Consider the following 21,978-nt stretch of genomic DNA (forward strand, 5'->3'; position numbering starts at 1 on the left):
AGGACTGGTTATTCACTTTCTACACAGGTGCAACTGGTCAGAGTTTGGTCTGGGAAATTCACCATCTTTACACACTAGCACAAATAGTGCTTGAAAGAGGTGGCCAAATTGAAGGAATTAGTTTAGGCTGATATTATATTTGCAGCTGGAAAAATTAACCTGCCTTTGTGTTAAATTTGGAATGGTAATAACTCTCCCATGGACCATAACTATTGGTAAGATCAAGTGTTTAGATATCTTGTGCTGGACCCAAGCACTGTCTTATGAAACAGATTTTGAAGATGAACAAGAAATTGCCTTCTCACTTCTGAATCTTCTGTTGTTTTATCTTATTGAGCTTTCTTCACAGACATGGGAATTTGACATTCACTTTTTTTAATGAAAAGTAAGATTCTATCCTCATCTGACTCCAGGAGCTGGGATTTGAAAGCATTCGAAAGATGGCAACACTGGATTATTTAGTTTAAATTACAACTTTGCACAGGATCCAGAGAATCTAAGCCATTGTACTTTTTGAGTTATTCCCATGGAAGATTTCTTTCTCACTTGCTCACTCTCACAAAACAAATTATTTAGGCACCCTTGAAAGCAGAGCAGAAATCCTGGTAAACATATGAAGAAATTAATTTCAGAGTCGGGTTTTTGTTGATGGCTTATACTTCCTGATTCTAAAGATTGCTTATATAATAGATCCTTTTGAGCCTATGCATTTCCTAACAATGAAGTTTGGTAGCTGCAGGGTTCCTTACGGGAATACAGTATAAGGAAGACCTCGGTATGGTCACCACTTTACTTGTTTGTTTTTTTTGCGCTGGTGTTTTCAATATCTTTTCATCGCTTGATATTGGAGCCTAAGATACAGTGGGGAATAATTATGTGCATTCACAGAGACCACTCTATCCTGAAGGCCTTTGAAACTCTTCACTGACACCTTATCTTAACATGACCTGTCATCACAGTTGCATTCTCTAGCTCTGAGGGGAAAAACTGAGTTTTTAGCCATGCCAAAATTTAAGTTTTCGGGCACGAAGGGCAGAGGAATGTATCCAGCAGAAACTAAGAAAAAGGTAGACGGAATATAACTGCCCAAGCTAGACTAACCAGAACTCCTGGGTTAGTAATAGGATCCCTGTTCTTGGTGAAGTTCAAGAAGAAACCAGTGAAGTCCAAGAACCTTATTTCATGCTTCCTTCAAGTCTTATGGAAAAACATGCATTTCTTATTTTCAGAATGAAAGTTTTAGACCCTTTCTATGCAGCAATAGCAGGAACATCTCTTCGTAGGACAGTGTTCTAGTTATGGGAAATTAAGTATTTGTTTCAAGTTTTCCTGTATATAGTTTGTATTAATGTCACCTGATTCTTTTGGTTAGTAATTCAGAATGCCTTATTCCATTCCAGTAAATGTTTAGTCCACAATTTTGCCAGACTTGTAGATTATTGTATAAACTTTTTGTTCTTTGTCTTCAGAGCAGTTTTATTAGTGGAATGCAGTGTATGGAGGAAAGATTAATCTGTAAAACAGAAGAAGATTTCTTGCTGTATACAGTTCTTGGATAAAACACAAAAAAGAGAGCTGATGTTTGGAAGCTGCAGAGAAACAAAAATCACGATAGAAATGAAGTACAGATTTTTAACAATGAGGGTGATTGACCCCTAAGACTATGTATTGAACAGTTCACCATCCTTGGATACCTTTCTAGAAGGCTGTTGCCCAGCTAAAGGAATAGGTTGAATGCAGACACTTCTGGATGAGAATTGTTGACCTGTTATACATGAAGTCAGGGTTGCAATATGTCTACATGACACAATGCTAATTGATCATAAGTGGTTTGACCTTTGAATTCATGAACAAATGACTGACAAACTCTATCTTGATCTCCTTTGAAACACCCTACTTGCATCTATTGGAGTGAATTGGGGATAACCATATGCCTTTTATACAGGGTGACAGCAACACTAGTTCATATTAACCCCCTAAAGAAAGATAGCCAACAGATTTAATTTGTTGCCTAAACCCAAAGATCATAACACACAGCACATATAAGAGCCTAATATTTATTTGAAGTTGGAGACTAAATGCTTAGTCAAGAGTCACTGCCCTAAGGACTTGATAATTTAGCTGAACAAGAGAAGGGTTGGTAGAGAAGACAGGTATAAAAGTAAAGTGCCCTAATCCAAGTCCACAGCAGGTCAATGGCATACTTGAAAACAGAGTCCAGAACTCCCATGTCCAGTCCAGTGCCCTGCCCCTAGTCCTTCAGTGTTCTTGCCTAGTTTGGTATAGAAGCTGGCCAGATCTCACTTGATTCTCTGAAGAGGTTCTTTGGTAGTGGACTGCAGGAAGCAAGAATAGTGTTGGTGGGGAAAGAGTAGGACAAAGTGTGCTGAAGATTGAGATTGTTGTTTCGTTTAGGTAAAGTTGCTCAAAGACCATCATGGTGGTAATTCCCTTCTCAGGTAGTGCTTATTCCTCTGCAAAGAAGGATGAGATATGTAGGGACTGATAGATTGTGCGTGAAGACTTGCAGGTAGGAGATACACTGAATCAAAGCCACAATCAAACCTAGGTCCCATGGCAAAGCCATTCCATTGCATGTCGCTGAGTCTTCATTGGTCATTATCTGGGAGGGTCTTCTTTCAAGAAACTTGTTAGTGTGTATTCCACAGTTCCTGGCCCTGGGACACATGATTCTCTTGCCGTCTTTGTGTGGTCATAGTACTACAAACTCAGTAGATAAGCAAATGTTTAGTTATACCAGAAAACCTGATGAGTGTGTTTCTGTTTTTAGATGTTTCCAGTTTGACCAGTATTAAAAGTGAAAGGCAGGATAGAGTTGCACTTTCAACGGTCAGAGATGCATAAATATTTATCAGCAACAGTTCACTTTGTCAGATACTATTGTAACCCTCTTGTATTGTAGAAGGGAACTTTTAAAAATGTGTCCTGAGTGTGCCCCATGGAGCAGTAGGCAGATACTGTGTCCAACTTGAAGGCCAGTGGGATCCTCTTTTACATGCTCCATGGGGAAGTGGTGGTGGCTGACATATTGGGTATGCCACTGAGGTTGAGTAAACTATGAGCGGACATGCAGAATATTAAGAGCAATTCATGGAAAGCAGGTATGCCATTTCTGACGCAGAGTGCTGTGGCACTGCAGCTTTGACCTGAGTTAACTGGGAAATATAAATATTTGGCTTCTGCAACCATACTTATGTTAATTTTCATGTCTAAACACCTCATAATCATAAACATGTACAATTGGTAAGATGTTTAAAACTGTTTTAATGCTTATCAGGTGTCTTTTCCCTCTGTGATATATATGACGGCTGTTCAAAAAGTATCAAGACTTGATGCTGTAGGAAACCAGATATTTTATTTACAGGGGTTTTGGCTTACACTCCTTCGAAGTATGCTCCTGCAGCCACACACTTCTCCCAACATTTCTGCCGTTGTTGGAAGCACCTCTGATAAGCAATTTGAGGAATTGCTAAAAGCTGCTCAGTTGCATTTTATTTTATGGCCTCCACATCACAAAATCTTCCTTTCAAGGTTTTCTTTAGTTGTGGGGAGAGAAAAATGTTGCATAGGGCCATATCAAGTGAATATGGAGGCTGCGGCACTCGTTGGATATGGTGTTTGGCTAAAACTTGGCTAAAAAATTCTTCACAAGCTGTGCTAAGTGGGCAGGCACGCTGTCATGGTGAAGCATCCAAGAATTGGACACCCACTTTTTCTGGTTGTTTTTCTGTTCGTTTCATTCCCAAATCGCCAGATAGAATTGAATGACATGAACCAACAGAAATTCCAATGTCATCTGCTATCTCTCAGACAGTCAATTGCCTATCATTTTGGACCAAACTGAACTGCTGCCACGTTTTCATCATTTCGTGATGTTGAAGGGTGTCAGGAACGCTCATCATTTTCAACCGATGATTGCCCTTCTCTAAACCAACAATACCATTCAAAAACTCTTGCGTGACTCAGTGTCATCACCAAGTGCTATTTTAAGTAATTCAAATGTTTCACTTGCTGTTTTCCTGATTTTTTTCATGGAAAATTTAGTGCACATGGGTTGTTCTGGACATTGACATAATGAAAGGGGACACAAGACACAAACGGTCTTACTTCAACTGCTGGCCACAGAAAACTGGGGAAACACCATGAGCTGCAAGCAGGCCTGTCCAGGGGAGTCCCAACATGCCCAGACAAGTTCAGCAAAGCCATGCTCCCCACCCAATACTTTGTACCAAAATACACGTTCAGTCTCGATACTTTTTGAACAGCCCTTGTATGGGAAATAGTATTTTGTCTGTTCAGTTTGTTCATTATAAGTAGAATTTTTTTTTTTTCATTTCAGTTATGAGGAGAAAGTTATTTGCTATTTTCTTAAGAAAATGCTGGTCACTCAAGCTTTGGTTTTCTTGTTAGCCTTACACATGCTGTTTAATTTTTAAATAGAAAAAAAATCGTGTATGAAGAGGGGGGGCATGTTCTCTTGGAAGATGACTTCTTTTTTCTGATATTCTTGTCAGTAAGCAAGTGTATATAAGCCCTCAAGAAATGTATCCTTACTCTAATTCCATGCAAGAGGCAGCAGACTTTATTTCTCTAAAGAAGACTTTTAGCAAAGAGGGGTTCAGAGAACATCTAACTCCTATTTTTTGTGTTATGTGCAGCTGTGGGTACAAAGGAAATGCCTCAGTTATCAGTTTATAGAAGCAGCAGTAAAATATGAAGCTAGTCTTCATGAAAAGCACTCAGTTTATTTATTTTTTCTTTATAACATGTAAGATTAACAATTTCATTTGGCTCAACCAAAGCGGAAAGTCCTCTGTCAATATTAACTTACTTGAGTACTTATAGATTCATAGATGTTAGGGGCTGGAAGGGACCTTACAAGATCATTGGGTCCAGCCCCTCTGCGCTTGGGCAGGAAAGACTGCTGGGGTCAGATGACCCCAGCAAGGGGCATCATGATGCTTTTTGAAGATCGCCAGGGTGGGTGATGGTACCATATCTGGGGGGAGTCTGTTCCAGACCCTTAGCACTTGAATTGTAAAGAAGTTTTTCCTTATGTCCAATCTGAAGCAATCTTTAATCAGTTTGTGTCTGTTGTTTCTTGTCTTCCTATGGGGTGCCTTGGTGAACAGATACTCCCCCAGGCCCTGATATACGCCCCTAATATACTTACAGGCTGCCACCAAGTCCCCTCTGAGTCTTCTTTTCTCCAGGCTGAACAATTGCATGCATCTCAGCCTCTCTTTGTCTGGAGAGCAAGTCATACCTCTAATCAATAATCATGCATGTGGCCCTCCTTTGGACTCTGGTCTTTGAGCTAGGCTACCATTGAGCAATAAAATTGGGTGTTAGTCAGTGGCTCTGACAAGGTGTCTGGGTCTAGAGAAATTTGTGGCTGAATACCCTGTTCCAACTGTAATATGGATACCCTCTCTCCCTCTCTTGCCCTCCCCAGTAACATGAGGAGGAGAGCCCATTAGGGCATGAGAACACTTGTAGAGTTTTGAGACTTATTAATGGGATATACCTCACATACTGAATTAATTGGTCCATTACAAGCATATTCCTTGAGTTTAGCATGGGCTTTTATTTGTAGCCATGTTGGTCTAAAGACATAGGCTAGAAAGGTTCTTTGGGTAGTTGTGATATCTTTTATTAAACTACCTGAGTAGTTGGAAAAAAGTTTATTTGTAAGCTTTTGGGTTCAGTCACCCTTAAGGCATAGCAAGTCTCTGCTGTTCTGAGACCCCAAGGAATGAAAGATGCTAAGTGTGACAAGATGTCAGTGAGAATCGTAGGTGGTGGAAGGTGGGGATAACAGGGCTTAGCCCCCAAATACGGGGTAGCAGTAGGGCTGCAAGGCAGCCCAGCTGAGGGCTTCTGGCAGCTGCAGCAGGGGTGGGAAGAGAGTAGGGCTGGGGTTAGGGTAGGGGCCAGCACTGCACAGCTGGCAGGGTGCGGGACTGAGCTGTGAGTGGCTTATCAGGGGGCGCAGCTCCTGCTGTTACATGCACCCTGGGAAGCATGTGGGGGGTGCCCCCGGGTCTGCATGGAGCAGGGTAGGCTGCCATTGTGGGCCAGGGCCAGGGCTGGGGCTGTGCTGTGCTCTTCCAACTCAGGGCAGGGAGGGCACTGGAGTCCTGGGGGCTCTGTCCCCTCCAACCTGGTGGTGCAGCTGAGGCTAAGCTTGCTCCAGTGAAGTGAAGTTTGTAGACTCTTTTACGGAAGGCGTTTTGTAAGTTCCCTTTGAGGATAAGAAATGAGGGATCGGAGAGGGAGTGGTTGCCTTGTGGGAAGCGTGCACCCGCAGGTAATTGGGTACTTCTTGTCTTTGATAGATTTTCAGTGTGCATTCATTCTAGTGCACAGTTGTTTGGTTTCTTCTACATATTTTCCATCTGGGCATTTGGTGCATTGGATGAGATGTATAACATTTCTGGAGGTGCAGGTGTAAGATCAAGGAATGATGATAGTTCTGTTATGCAGTGTGGTTATTTTGGGAGTGGTGGAGATATGTTGGCAGGTTTTGCATTTTCTTGTCCTGGCATTGTTTGGATCCATTACTACAGCAGAGTCTCCCTTACTTACCTTTGGCTTCCCCACCCCTGACCCCCTCTTGTTTTTTCCCCTCTCCCTTCCCTGCTCTACCTTTTTGTTTTCCTGATTTCTACCTATTTACATTCTCACTGACATCCTGGAACACTTCGCTTCTTTCATTCCTTGGAGTCTCAGAACAGTGGAGATTTCCTATGCCTGAAGAAGGGTGATTGTACCTGAAAGCAACTACTTTTTTCCAACTACTCAGGTGGTCTAATGAAAGGTATCACATCTACCCAAAGAACCTCATCTGGTTTGAATTTAGCATGGCAGAGGTTGAAACTACAATGCTGATGCAGAGAGCCTGATTCACGGTTGGTGCTGCCTTATGCTCTGGCAGAGCAAATATTTTGTCTTCTGTAAGAAGCAAATTTAATCAAATGACAGATATTTTCAAATGATTTTTTCTGATATTTCTTTCCCAAAAGGGGTTCATCCTATTTCAAATGATGCAAATGGATGAAACTACAATTATACTTTGTAAGGTTCTTTTTTGAACAAAATAGAGACTCAAAAAATGATATACCATATACATAGCTTGCTCATGTTGCATTCTTTCTTTCTGCTGTTGCATGCATCCTGGGAAGCATGTGGGGGGTGCCCCCAGGTGCATAAAGAAAAGTACTTCTGTTTAAAGGGCAAATAAATAGATTTCCTTGAACCTGTGCTCTGTACCTCTGTACAGGCAGACCACATAGGGTAAGTCCTGTCCCTAAGAATGAAATATATATATATATAATATTTTTTTTTTTTAATTCTGCTTGATGCAGCAGTATCCAGAGATCCAGAAAAAACAGTACTTCTAAGGGGAAGACCCTAATTAGTATAAATTATGTTTATTTTAATTTTGTCTTACCCATTACACTCCATGCAGTGTACAGTTAAGTATACAATATTCAGATGTGGCCCAGAATACTCAAATGACCTGATATAATAAATATCTGTGATGGGTATCAGTTGTTAGTTTCTGGTAAAACTTTAAAGAATTATGCTTTAACACTTGAGTTGATTCTAGAAAGGAAATTTTAACTTTTGAACGGACATTTTTAAAACCCCTGTTTACTAATGTCAGGCACCTGTTTGAGTTCACATGGCATAAGTTTCTAAGACACCCAAGTCCCATTTTGGAAAGTGATTTAGGCATTTAGATGTTCAAATCACTTTTACATGTCCTTCAGTCCCTTACATTTATCAGGAGATTTTATTCTTGATCTATTGATTAAAGCAGCAAAGACAGGTGGTACTCTTTCTAGTTTAATGGATTAAATAAACTAAGAACCTACAAAGCAGAAAATTTTGGCCATTGCTGAAAAAAGAGTGAACTGAGAGCAGCTCCACACCCATTGCTGGCTTTTTTTTGTCTTTCTATATTTGTGTCGCTTTGTGTCCTGAGTGCATGGTTGATCATCAGCTGTGGCACACACCATTTCCCACTTTGGTTTGTATCTCTGTTAGGGTTCCTTGTTGATGGCTAGAAAATGGTATTTAGAGGTTTACTTTTGGCTATTTCTAAGCACCCTTGATTAGTTTGTGGGCAAACAGAACTCACGTTCAGCCTTTCTGGGGGCAGACATGGAGGTGCCTGCACTGGCCAAGGCCAGCAGGCTGGGGACGCCCACCCACCTGCCAACAGGCTACCAGAGAATTCCAAGCTCAGCCAATAGCCAGCCAGCCACCCCTGATTGACCAGTGTGGCCCCTCTCCCCAGCCCCACCTCCTTCAGTGGCACCTGGCAGGGGAGGGAGTGGAGCCCCACACTGTGCATCGCCCCCAGCTGTGCTGGCTTAGGTCTGGCATGGCTGGGTCTGGGGCCACATGGCTGTCTGCCATGCCAGGAACTGGGGCAGGGAGGTGGGAAGCAGAGCCCCCCACTGCATGCCCCCCCAGCTTTCTGGCTCAGGCCTGGTGGGGGGTGCTGGGTCTGGTCCACGTAGTTGGGGGCTCTATTCCCCCCATTCTTCCCCCCAGTTTTTGGTGCCATAGACAGGCATGTGGCTCTGAGCCATGGCTCCTGCCTGTAGCTTTAAGGAGGGTCTGTAGCTGGCTTGAGGCTAGGGCCATGTGGTGGGGGAGCTCTGTACCCACCCTCTCCACCCCTGCCCAGATGCACAGGTAGAAGCCTGAGGCTTTTCTGGTTCCTGTCTGTGACAGCCTGTGGGTGCGGCTGGCCTGGCACTCGCCTGGAGCAGATGAGCACCAGTTGAGGGTAGCATGCCACCTTGCAAGGGGTGCCTGGGGTGTCGGAGGATAGCAAACTAAGGTGATTTACTATGGGATGCAATACAGAAGTTTGCTATAATGCTCTAACCTAAACCAATTTAAATCTAATACTAAATCCATCTAGGTCTATCTTAGACCAGGCTCAAAATCGATGCGGGGGGGTAGGGTGGATGCAGGTTGCCCACTGCAGGTTTAGGTTCCCTGCCCTGTTGCCCTCCCTCCAGGACCTCTGGGCCCAGCAGGCAGGACCCAGCACAGCAGGGCAGAACAGGGCGAGGGAAATGTGATGCCATTGCTGCAAGCCTTGTGCCACCCCGCTGAGGTGCTGCCTGCCCGCTTAGCAGCATCAAGGGGCACAAGTTTGTGCTGCCACCCCCCACAGGTGCCAGGTGGGCAGGGGGTGCTCTTGCATGGTGGCACAGGGCTTGTAGTGGTGGCATTGCACTTCCCTGTCCTGCTTTGTCCTGCCATGCTGGGTCCAACCAGCTGGGCCTCAGACCCTGGGGGGAGGGCAGCAAGGCAGGGAGCCCAAGTCTGCAATGGGCAGCCTGCATCCACTCCCTTCCTCTTCCTCTTCCTCACCCCCCCTCTCCGTTGGCTGTAATTGGGCCATGCTGCCCATGTGGGAGGGGGAGCTGGGCTCCATGCTCTGCTCTGCTCCACTGCAGCAGCCATCACCTCCCACGTGTGGCAACCAGTGCTTGGGTGCTGCTAGGGGACAGAGGACTGCAGACTTGGGTCCCTGGCCCAGTAGCCCTGGGAGCTAGGGGCCCCCTCCAGCAGGTCTGGGGGCTTGGGGACTGTGGGTAAGAAGTGTGAGGGGCAATGGCATGATCAGGGCACTGGTATATCAGGGCTGCTCAGAGCCACAAAGCAGTGAGGGGGGACAGCCAGAGCTGGACCTGCATCCTGATGAGCAAAGCGGGCAGAGGGAGCTCTGATTTTTTTTCATGAAAGAAAACCCAAAATCAAGCTTCAACATTTATAGGTATTTAGAATTTATTTTATTATAGTGATTGAGGCACTAGTAGGCTTCCAAATTGCTTTAAAATTTTAAATGTATCAATAAAAAATGTGTTCCACTGACACACTCTCTCTCTCTCTCTCTCTCTGCAGATTTTTGGGCTTTTTAACCAGAGAATTTGTGATTTTTGTGGAGAGAGATGTTTATTATCAGAGAATTTACCATTTTTAAACGGAGAAAACCAGGATCCCTGTTCATTACTGTGCCTTTATGGAAGCATAAAATCATTAAAGCATTTTCAGTAATCTTGAAAATAGTGACATTTAACCATTGCATGGTGTATCATTTAGTTATTAGGGGCATCTGAGCATTACCATTGTAAAATACTTATATTTATTAACTAAGAAATACTTATTAATAAATTATAAGATATTATTCAGATGAGCTCAGGTGACAAAAAGAGTGATAGAGAACTTTTACTTAAACTTCATATGATTTTTTTTTTCATGGTTTATTCTGTATACTGTTCAATATGCCTCTTTGCTTTGGGCATTTGTAAAGAAATTAAACTGGGAAATTATGCTGACATTTTAATGCCTATAGAAGTGTGCTTTAACATCAGCTCATTTGACTTCAAGACTTATAGTAGTTTTGGATGCCTTTTGAGAAGAAGGCCGGAGTAATAAGGGAGATTCTTCCAAACTACTAAAGAGAACTGCAGAAGGTGGTATGAAAAAAGGATGATGGAGCTTGAGAGGATTTAGGTTTCCATTTTTGATAATGGCAAACTTTGCTTTCTCCTGTATTTTTCTTTTTTATTTACTATGCATTGGAAAAGGCTGATAACAAATGTCTTAATGGGTAACCTGCAGCTCTTTGTTATTGCTATTTGTGTGTTTAGAGGGAACGGTTATACCAATTTAGGAACGGGCATTTACCACAGGGTAGCTGCATCTAGGGTAAGTGGTTTTGTCTATCCAAAATGTATTTTAAAAAAAAAAATCCTTGCCTTTTGTCTATACAGATAAGACCGTTGTACTGGGCTAGCTGATGTATACTCTCAAGCAACAAGCCGTTTCCCTTTTAAAGGAGGAGGACCAGTACTACTTCATTACTTGCTTGCAAATGTTTTGTGGCTGATGGAATTTAATCCTCTCAAGAGTTAATCCTATGTTTATCTAAATCAATGGAAAAGTTCTCATTGAATCATGTTTTCATTCATCAAGAATGGAAATTACAATCAAATTTACAAAATAACAAGTATTTCATAGGATATTTAAACCAAACACTATTTTTCCATCTATAATGGTGGGAATATATAGACAGTGAAACTCAAATAAGGAGTCAGATTGTCAATGAAGTCCTGTCCTTCTTTGAAGAAATGATTCTTTACTTCTCAGTGCATTTTATCTTCACCTTTTGAAGCACACAGCTCTAATAGACAACTCTTTCTCCTTCTCCATGGATTCTGTTGAATGTCATTACTATCATGGTGTTTGGATTAAAAATCCAATATCGAAACCCAACCAAATGGATGACACTGTTGCCATTTCAATTAAAACTTGTCATTGAAATCTGAAAAGCAGAGAACACAAATCAAATAATATTTGGTTCTTGGAGTAAAAATAGAGTAGCAAGATTAGAACTTTGTAGCCTTCACACATTAAAACAATGGAAATCATTACATTTCTATGTAAACTTTTAACATTTATAGTGGTTTCGTTCCTTCCTTCATTCCTTCATCTGTCAACTCCCAGACTTTTTGTGCTGAGTCACTTGTTGGCTATTCCATATGGGAAATACCCATTGTGTCCTATTTTTGAATTGTGCATAAGGAGGAAACTCATCCAGCTAGAAATATTTGACTTATTTTAAAGTTTTATATTTACCCACTTTTTAAGGTCTGTAAGTGGGGCTTTATTTAAATAACCTACAAAAATGCTTGTATTGTTTTATAAATATAATTGTGGTTTTCACTGTGGATCAAAATATTTTAGGTAAGAAGACTATTTGTACTACTATCCTTAATGTAATAACTATATTTGCTTGTCATCCAGTTACATTGTTCTGAATACTGTGACTCTAAATGTGCCCTGTGTAATTTATTATTATAGTATCTAATAGAATCCAGTCTAGCTGGTCAGGTTGTATACTTTCAGTTGTGAATAATAGTCAGCTATTAAACAAAGGCTTTCTAAATGATTTGCTTTCAGTTCCTCCCTGGGGACATTTAGAACTCGATTGGACAAAGTACTGGAGGGCATAAATTTTGCATTAGTGGTTTGCAGAGATAGACTAGATGTCTTAAGAAGTATTTTTTTTTTCTGTGATTCTAAAGTGTAGATTTTTAAGTGTTAACAGATATGTTACTGAGGTTCTTTATACATTTCAATCCCTTTGTGAACTAGTCACCCATACGGGAGGTCGGCAACACGGCTTGTACATGAGGTACCCCCTTCAACTAGCCTACTATACCTTAATCTTGAGAAGAAAACGAGAGCTCTAGGATGTTATCGGCACCTTTGTGAGCATACTCACACAGCAGAGGCCTGAGCTTCTCTTCCCCTACACCCCATCCACATGCCAATCAAAATCAGGACGGTGTTAGTAGCCCTGTTCCCGGCTACACTGGGATGATGCCTAAAGTTCACACCCGTGCTCTGGCAATGCCCAGTCCTTAATTAATTCTGGGCCACTGGCTTTCACTATCATACTCACTTAAGCTGTGGGGTTTAGTTCGACTTGAAAATAAATTACTTCATAAGTTTTTTCTTAAATCCATAAACTCCATACTCCATTCCAGGTCAACAGCAATCAATTAATTCATGCGTGTCCTTGAATTAATATAAGCCCCAATTAATTCGCGGGCTTCCATAAATTGATTTGGTCTATAATCAATTTGTGGACTTCAAAATCAAAACATCAATTAATTTTCTCAGCGCAAATCAAATCATGTACCGCTTATCAATTCAGGGCCTTTAAGTCTGTGCCCTCTTTGCCAAGTCTGCAGCCCCTAAATCAATGTCAGTTATCTCTCAAGGAAGAAGGAAGTGAAAAGGCGGCAGTGTCTTCACTGTGCCCAGGTCTCTGGGCTCCAGTAGCTGCCCAACTAATGTGCTCCTCTCCCAGTGCCTGGGTGCTATGGTCCGTGGGGAGTTTTTCTCTCTCTGGGGGATCTCTGGCCACTGGCTGGCTAGAAACCCCAGCAGGTTTCTAGACTCTGGATCCGGCTCTGCTCCCTGTCTGATTTGGAGCCGCTGGGTCTCTGGTTTGTGATGCCACTCTCGGTGTGCCGCCTGAAGTGCAGGGAGCAGATGCTTATAAACCGCTGTGGCAGCATCGATTGCCATTCTGTCACCGTCAGCTCTGCCCCTGCAGGTAAGTATTGGCTACCTCCTGCCCTTACTGGGCATCCGCCTACGCTCAGCTGGTGGCTTGCTGTGCCTCCAGAGGCCCTCCCCCATTGGGACCGATATGTCCAACTTGGCCCACTGTTACACTCTTGTTGACTGAAATGAATTTTGTATTGTTGTAGAGCCACCCAGAATGTGGGTGATTTAGATTTTAAGGCCAGAAGGGATTTTATAATCATCTAGTCTGACCTCCTGCTTAGTACAAACCATATAGTTTTATTTAATAGATCTTGAATAAAAAACAAGTATTTCGTTGAACTAGAACATATTTTGGGAAGACATCATACCTTGATTTATAGGCTCCTAATTTATTACATAATGAAGTGTCCCTAGTGCATAGGAAGTAGCAGCTTTTGTCGTACAGGGTATGTCTTTTATTGTTAGTGGGAGGCAAATAGTAGGCATCTATGTGTCTGTCTCACTGAGACAATAGAATTATGCCCAGTGAGACATCAGCTTGCTGAACATAATTCTCGCTTGAAAGAAAGCGAAGCTGGAATGACATCTCCAGGGTGCAAAAGCCTGGGCAGTGTAAATGGAGACACTGAGGGCACAGACAGAAGTTACGTTTTTCACACAAGTGGTCCACTGAAAGTGCTCTTCAGCCACACTGTGACGTGCACAGCTGCAGAGAGCTTTTAAAATGGCCAAACACATGAAAAATTAACCCTCCTCAAATGAGGTATCAGATGAAGGTGCTCTGCTTTTGAGTGCTTTAGAAAACGTGTGTTCCCTAGGGTTAATTTTTCATGTGTTTGAGGCTGGGCTGATGCAGCCCATTCCCACCCCCAGGGCTATCGGCAAGGAGGGAGGGGGGAGGAGGGAAGCAGTGAGTTGCTGGCTGGGCTTTGCTCAGCCTGCGAGAGGGAGGTGGGTTGGATCAGAGCCCTACTACCTTGTGGGCCTAGCTTGGTTCCCCCTTAGTACCCTCGCTTGCTCTGATCCACCCCCTCAGACTCCAGCTCCAGCTAACTTATTGCTTCTGGCTTCCCCATCTCTCCTCCATCCTCCTTCCCTGGTGACAGCCCCAGAGCTGGGGGAGGGGTGGCTCTTCTGCTTGCTGCTGGCCTGAAGGCAGGCTCAATTCTCCACATCTCCAGTCCCCCACCACCCCCAAACCCAACAGGCAAACACCTGTTGGGTTGGGGCAAAGATGCTCTAACTCATGGAACTTTATGTAAAATGCCATGAGTTAGAGTGGGGGCCTCAACATCTGTCAGTGCCTGAGCAACCTTGCTGGTTTAATCCTAAGGAAAGGCAGGTGCCAGTATGCTAAGAAGCAGCTTGGTTGCAGGAGGTGCCAGAGCAAAGGAGATCATCCATTTGTCCATCTATCGGGACTCCGTTCCTAGGATGGCTGCTGATGAGGGTTAAAGAAACAGGTATATCCTACCATGGAGTCAAGTCAGCTCTTGTTCAATCTTGTTTTACAAAAATGGAATAAAGTGATCAGACACTGTTAAAAATGTATACATACTTTTTGTAGTCAACTTTCTTTCTGTTCATACTTGAAATTTGCACTCCGGTACCCCTTACCTACATTTTAGAATAATGAGCAACATTTTGTAGCCTATAAAAGTGGTCTGATAAAATCTTAAAGAGATGCATACTCTAGGCGTGGTGCTTCTGAAAATGCCACCATTGCCCTACACAGTCACGGAAAGGGACAGACCGCAAGAGAGACCTGACTGCATATATTTATTGTCTTAGCCCCCTTTTCCTAAAATAAACTCAGCATAAGCCCAGATTTTGCAGATCCATGGAGGTGGACTCTTTATGGTCATGCAGTACTATACATTCCATGTTGCTACAAGGACCTACCATGAATACAGGATGAGGGCCATAAGTATTAACCAATTGGAGTTCTTGTACTATTTGGTTCTTAAGCTATTTTATAAAATAAAATTGCCTTTAACTTCCAACATAGCAAGTATAAGACATGTCTTCTGCCTCTGTTAGTGTTATTGGGTAGGACAGTTGCTAAATTTCATACTTGATTTCATAGTTTATATGAGAACACAACAGCAAAATATCTGTCTTAAATAAAGTGGTAGGTCATTAATCTTCTAAGAGCTGTTCAGGTACTTTCTGTAAATTCACCAGAGCTTTGAATATGACATACTTTTAGTAGCAGACCCAGTTAGCTTTTGCTGGATCAATATGTTGCTAATCAATGCTGAATAGTGGTATTCCAATAAGCAGATGCCTTTTAACATGGAGTTATCACTAGTTTTTGTGTAAAATAGGTGCCTTTCTCAGGCCTCAACCAGTAATGAAATTGCTCCGCTTCCCCCCCACCTCCCGATCCCAATCTGTGTATTACTTGAGAGATTAGAAACTAATTTAAGATGCCATTGGGGAGTATGGGTTCATAATGGAATTAATCCTTTATTTATAATGTTTTAGGAAGGTTTTTTCCCCCAAGTCTTTACCAGTTATATCCTAAAAATAATATCCAGAATACTAAGGTACTAATTTAGGCTAAAAATTCATACTTTTGTCTGCTTCTAATCCTGAATTCCAGGAAGGCCCGCCATGATATATCTCTGCATGGCTATTTTGTTCATCTGTTATTTAGTCTATTAGTAATAGTGTCCAAATTCTTGTAAACTTGTGTTTTAGGTTAGAGCCATCTCCAAGTGCCTCAGGCTGGATGGGCAGCCACTCTCATGTGTGGAATTAGTTTTCCCTTCCACAATGTATTTTCTTTACTGGAACACACAGCAAGCTAGGAACTTTTTCTCAGCTCAACCCCAATTATTTAAGCCCTCCAGCTATAATGTTTCATTACATAACTATTTTTCAGCAAATATTTTTAAATTGTTAGGAGTGAAAGAAGTGTGATTAAGGTTATTATGTGGCCTGTTTATCAACAGTTATATTTGTAGTTGCATCAAACTGAGCCCTTTACTAATTACAATGGAAAGTTCCCTGCTAAAGTGTTCCTGGGCTAATCCCTATAGGGGGTTCTTTTTGAGAAACATAACTATAAATATGTAGTTGTCCTTATTTGCTATGGTGTTCTTGCTATGCTTTTTTGGGGTTGAAAATATATAGGTATTGAGTTTTCTCTTACTAAGAACTAAAGAAATGAAAATGTTTGATAGGGAAGAGTTCTAAGTATCAATGTGGTGGACAGGGTTCTTTGGGTGAATGTGGTATCTTTTTTTAGACCACCTAAATAGTTGGAAACATTGTTCTTTGCAAGCTTTTGGGCACAAACACCTTTCTTCTGGCATAGAGAGAGTCTGCTGGTGTTATGTGTTCTCCAGGGTAGAATAGAAGCCATTGGCATGCCTGAAGAAGAGTGTTTGTGCCTGAAAGCTTGCAAAGAACAAAGTTTCCAAATATTTAGGTGGTCTAATAAAAGATAACGCCCAAAGAACTTTGTCTGCTTATGTCCTTGGACCAACACAGCTACAACCAACAGCCCTAAGTAGCAATGTGCAAGTTAGTGCTTGAGGAGGAGGGACAGCATATGACTGTCACTTTGTATATTGGAAGACAATTTTGTCATCAGTTTATATTGTGTAGTAATTTTGCATACTGTAGAAAAAATAGTATACTTTTGTAACACATATATGTACTGTTAACCAGCTGTACAGTTCACATGGCTAAAGGGGCCTTTGTAAAATTAAATGTTCACAAACATTAAAAAGGAATATAACACGATAGCACTAGCTATCAAGGAAAATAAGTTTGCTGTTCACAACAGTGAAACATAGTCCATGGGAAGATGTTAGGTTTGCAGTACTATAAAAGTCAAGTGGACAGAAGTGCATGCCCCTTATCATGACATGTACCATACTTACCTGAATCCAAGACTACTCTCAATTTAAGATGACCCCCTAATAATTGGAACCTAGACATGGAAAATGTATAAATTAGTTATAATTTTCCTTGTCCAGAATCTAATTTTTGGAGGGTCATCTTAAATTCATTCTCCTCTCCAACCACTACAATGGGGCAAGCAGCAGCAAGGGGACAGGTACCAGGGTAGTCAAGTGGCCTGACCTCCTGCCCCTTGCTGTCTGTGCCCTCCCTCCCTCGCATACCTGCACATCCCATGCCTGTCCTTGAGGTGCCTGTACCCCTTGCTGCCTCCTCTCCTTGTCTGGCACCTGCTTCCCCCCCCGCTTGACCTCCCCTGACACTTGTTCCCACTGCCACTTTCTACCCCCTGTGCTTGACTCCTGCCACTCCCTAAAGTGCTTTGCACCCCCAGACACCTGCCCACCCATTTGTCCCTCCTCTCTCTGCTGCCCCTTGTGCCTTCCCTCCCCCGTACCCTTGCTGCTCCCCTCCTTCTGCCACCACTTACCTTCCCTTGCAGCTTTGGCTCCTGCTGGAGCTCTGCTCTGGCCCGGGACAGAGATCATAAAATGCATGCTGCTTCCAGCTCTAGCATAGCCATACAGAAGGTGTTGTGATGGTAGAAACTTCAGCACAGCCCCAGAGCCAGAGCTACTGCCACTGCTGCTATGTGGTTGGGCTGGGGCTGGAGGCATCATGTGCTTTGTGTTCCTTGTCCTTGCCCAAAGTGGGGTCCCAACAAGAGTTAGAGTTGCAAGGGGAAGATAAGCAGTGGTGAGGAGCAAAGGCTGTGGTGGGCCAGGTGGCAGGGGGCTCAGGGTCAAAGTCAGATCCTGTTAGACCCAGAGTCAATGGTGGGTTCGAGGTCAAAGCCAGTGCTGCAGCTGCTGCCCCCCCCCCCCCCCCCAAAACTCAATGTTAAGATGAGGAGCTTTCCCCCCATGTTGATTTGGAGATTAAAAAAAAAAACAAAAAAAAACAACACTTCATAATCAATTTGAGTAAATATGGCAATATCTGTACATAGTACAGATGATTTAGTACAGTTCACTAGCGCTTCAGGAGGCTTCTCAGTCCCTCAGCATCCCATAGTGCTACAAATGTTACAGCAATCCATGGCCTTATTGTTTTGCAGTATGAAATCTACATTCCTTATTTTTCTTTGGAGAATAATATGCATATCCTACTTTGCTATGTTGTGAGCAATTTTTTCCTAGCTTCTAAATGTTAGTGGTTGCACTGGCAGAGAAAGATGCAAAAGCAGGTTAAAGGCATATCTGTGAATCTGTGTCAGATGATCAGTGAAGGGCTTTCAGAGGCTTGTTTCTGTGATCAGAGAGTTCTTTCCCTGGAGTGAACATTTACGGACTCGCTTAGCAAATGCAGTGAAAATACCGCATTATTTTCTCTGGTTATTTCTCTTTGTGTAGTGGTTTGGGGAGAAGAAGAGGTGAAGAATGTGAAATACAGCTTCATATCTGAAAAAAAACTTTTCTTCCATTGTGCCACAAACTCCAGGAAGCAGAGGAGTGATCAGTAGTTCTGATACAGGTCCTCTTTTTGCTCTGTACTGATCAGTGGTTCTGACTTAGGGTATAGGTTTCCATCAGTCTTTGAACTTTCATCTCTGTCTGTTCTGATCATTCATTGCTGGCATCCCAGCTGTATTCTGGCGTCAGCTTCTTTCTCCTGCTGGTTTTGCATCCTTTGTGTTTCTGGATGTGTAATTGTACAAGGCACTCTTCAGCAAGCCATATGAAATGCACTGCTGTCAGAAACTGACCTTGTATTGTTTGGCAATACTTGCAACATCTTTGCTTGCCAAGAGCTGATCAAAAGGAAGTTTCTGTTTGAATTGGAATGAAAATCACAAATAGTGCACCTTTTTATGGCTACTGCCTCCTTGCCTAGGAAGAGCCCAAGACAGTGCTTTTGGGTGATTTACTTTACTTTCCCAATTTTTTTTTATTTTTTTTTTACTAAACTATACCAAGAAAGTCAGTAACTCTAGTTAAAATACATCTTCCAGATGAGGATCTATGGTAGGAGCTAGTGATCTGGGAAGATTCAGACTCAGAACGCTGCAAGATAGAAGCTCAGACCTGTTCTTTCTGTTACTGAGAGTCGCAGCAGACAGGAACTCCTCCCTGAGGACTGTCAGAGCTGAAGAGATTGTCCATGGAGAGCCGCCAGCTATCTGTCTTAAGCTTGCAGCAAAACAAGTTGGAAAATGTAGCCATCATTATGACCTCTTTGTGGTCATCTTGGTGATAAGGCCTCCTGGGGGAAAAGAAATGGAGGCTTTTCTATACAAACAGCTTCCTCGTTATTGATTCAGGAGAGCCAGCTGAGAGAAAATTATGTGGAGAATTTATTGGAAACAGTAAAGTTTTAAGGATTGAGTGAGACTGGGACTTTCTTAAGCATACAGCTGCATGTTCTTAGTTTCGCTTTAAATTTGTACTATTAATATTATAAACCCTTTCTTTGTTTGTTTATATGTCAAAGGGATGCAGGTTTTTTTGGTATAGAAGCTCAGCTTTGCTTTACATAAAATAAGCAGCTTTCAAATCCATGTCTCTTTACTCCACGTTTGGAGGAAATGATTGGATACCAGACGGCCAAATGACAGACTGTCTATTTGTTCTAAAGAAACAGCCTCATCACTGTTAGCAGACATGCAGCTTTAGAGGCTATTGTAAATAGTTTGTCAGGATCCTGATGATACATATATCTAATGCTTGCTTTTTATAGATGCTTTAGCAGGGGTGGCCAAATATGTCCCGCAGGCTGGATCTGGCCCACAAGGCCATTCTATCCTGCTCATGGAGCCCCTAAACAATTAAAAAAATTAATATTTATCTGTCTTTGGTTCCTGTCAAAAATGACAGGAACCAGGGGCAGTAGGACCCAGGGGAAACCCGTCAGGCTCCTGCAAGAGCTGGGCCCTCCTGGGCCCGCCCCCCAGCTGGAAGCCCCAGCGGGGGCTTCTGGCCTGGGACCATGTGGCTGCACTGGCGCCAGAAACTCAGGGAAGAGAGGGGGAAAGAGGGGAAGGGAAGGGGTGGGAAAGGGAGGGGAAGAAGCCTAGGGAAAAGCAGCCCTTCCCCTGTCCTATGGCCAGTGCTCCCTGCTGTGGCTGTTTGCAGCTTGCGCGGGGCTGTCCTGAGCAGGCACAGGCAGCCCCATGTGGGTTGTGAGCAGTTGCAGCACTGGGTACCAGCCATGGGGCAGGGGAGGGGCTGCTTTTCCCCACCCTCAGCACCAGCTTGTAAACCACCCCTGCTGCCAGCCTGGGTACTGTACTGGTTCCAGGCTCGCCCGTCGGGGCTGTGCTGCAGTGGCAGCAGCAGCTGTGGCACCCCCGACTTGCTGCACCAGGTAGTGGAAAAAGCTACAGACTAAGTTACAGCCCAACAAAATACATCATTGTGGAGCTGATATTCAGTTGCTTGAATTCTGAAAGTTTTAAAAGGGGTAGTAGAATTTTTCCTGTTCTATTTCCCTGAGTTAAAATGAGAAGGCTTATTTATAGTAGTTCTTTCGTTTTGTTTTACTGTTGAATTCATGTAGCAATTTATTATTATTCAATTGCCCTTGATTTGAGAGCTGATAACGTGATAAACCAGACTGCTCCACAGGTGTCCATTAGATTACTTTATTTTCATAACGTAATGCATTAAACACAATACATAATTTAAAAGCATGGGGCTGGATTCTCACTTAAACTTGAGCCCCTTTTCACCACTTTGGCAAGGTTAAAGGGACCTTAACATGAACATAATTAAAACTTATACCTATCCGTTACATCTGGAGTGATATAATGTAGCATTATTATAAATGAGAATTGGGCTCTTGAGTGCCTGTGGGGATAAAATTGCATTTGTTTTTTATCCTTTTTCATATTTTATTTTACGTTGCTTTCTGTTGGCTCTTAATTTTAGACTTAACAACAACTGTCAAAGCAATACAACAGAGGTCCCTACAGAAACTCAATGCTTCCCTTGTTTTTCTTTTTCATTGAACAATACGTTATTTAGTAGTGCAGTTGGTGGCAGCAAAAGTAGATACACTTTTTAAAGAGAAGATCCAGTTCAGATGTAGAAGCTTCATCTGAAATGGGAAAAGCAGAATTGCATGAAATGACAGAGTGCTACTATGGACATTCTTGTGGCACTGCAAGGAAAGCACAAAATGATAAATGCACACGAGGCAGGTGTCCCATTTTTGGGATCTTTTAGACAGGGCTGAGATTTATTGTGGTGTGATTCCATCTCCCCTGGCATCTCCCAGTGAGGAGTCAGCAACACCTAAGGGTCTGTATTATGGCTCTTTGAAATCCCTGTAAGGAAAGTGTTTAGAGAATTTTACAGTGGTGAAATCAACAGACTTTCTTAAGAGGTTTTCAGAAATGGTCTTTGGGAATGGAGGAAGGAATAGTGCAAGGAGGATCAAAAGTGAGGATTAAAAAGGTGAACAGTGAAAAATGGGGACGAAGGAATGAGAGGAGGTAATATGAAACTAAAATGAGCAAAGGTTGTGTGTGTGTGAGAGAGAGATGCTAGATTAATGGATATTGATCACAAAATGACAGAGCGTGAGATGCTTGGGGAAGAGAGGATATGAACAATATTGAATGAGAACAAATACTGGTGTGAGGGAATTCAGAGTAGGTTTCATAGTTGTTAGGGGCTGGAAAAGACGTTACAGATTATTGGGTCCAGCCAGGGAAAACATGTACCCCCTGCAAAAAGGTGCCGGTGACACTGTCAGTGGTGCCTGCAGGCAGTTGCCGCTTGCCACCCCATCGCCGGTGGTGTCTGCAGGCAGTCAATGATCAGTGCTGGCGGCTGCCACTGGTAGCACCTGCAGGTAATCACTGATCCCTGGTTGGTGCTCGCCACCCCTCCCTCCACAGCCAGCGGCATCTGCGGGAGCGCGCAGCTTACC

General features: G+C 42.8%; 1 protein-coding gene across 7 annotated transcripts in view; it reads left to right on the forward strand.

Moving 5' to 3' along the window:
- The window catches only part of OTUD7A (OTU deubiquitinase 7A), a 306,759-nt gene that overhangs the window by 11,243 nt on the left and 273,538 nt on the right, over positions 1–21,978 (forward strand). The window lies entirely within an intron of this gene.

Source organism: Alligator mississippiensis, chromosome 11 (genome assembly GCF_030867095.1).
Source record: "Alligator mississippiensis isolate rAllMis1 chromosome 11, rAllMis1, whole genome shotgun sequence".
In the NCBI taxonomy this organism is placed as follows: Eukaryota; Metazoa; Chordata; order Crocodylia; family Alligatoridae; genus Alligator; species Alligator mississippiensis.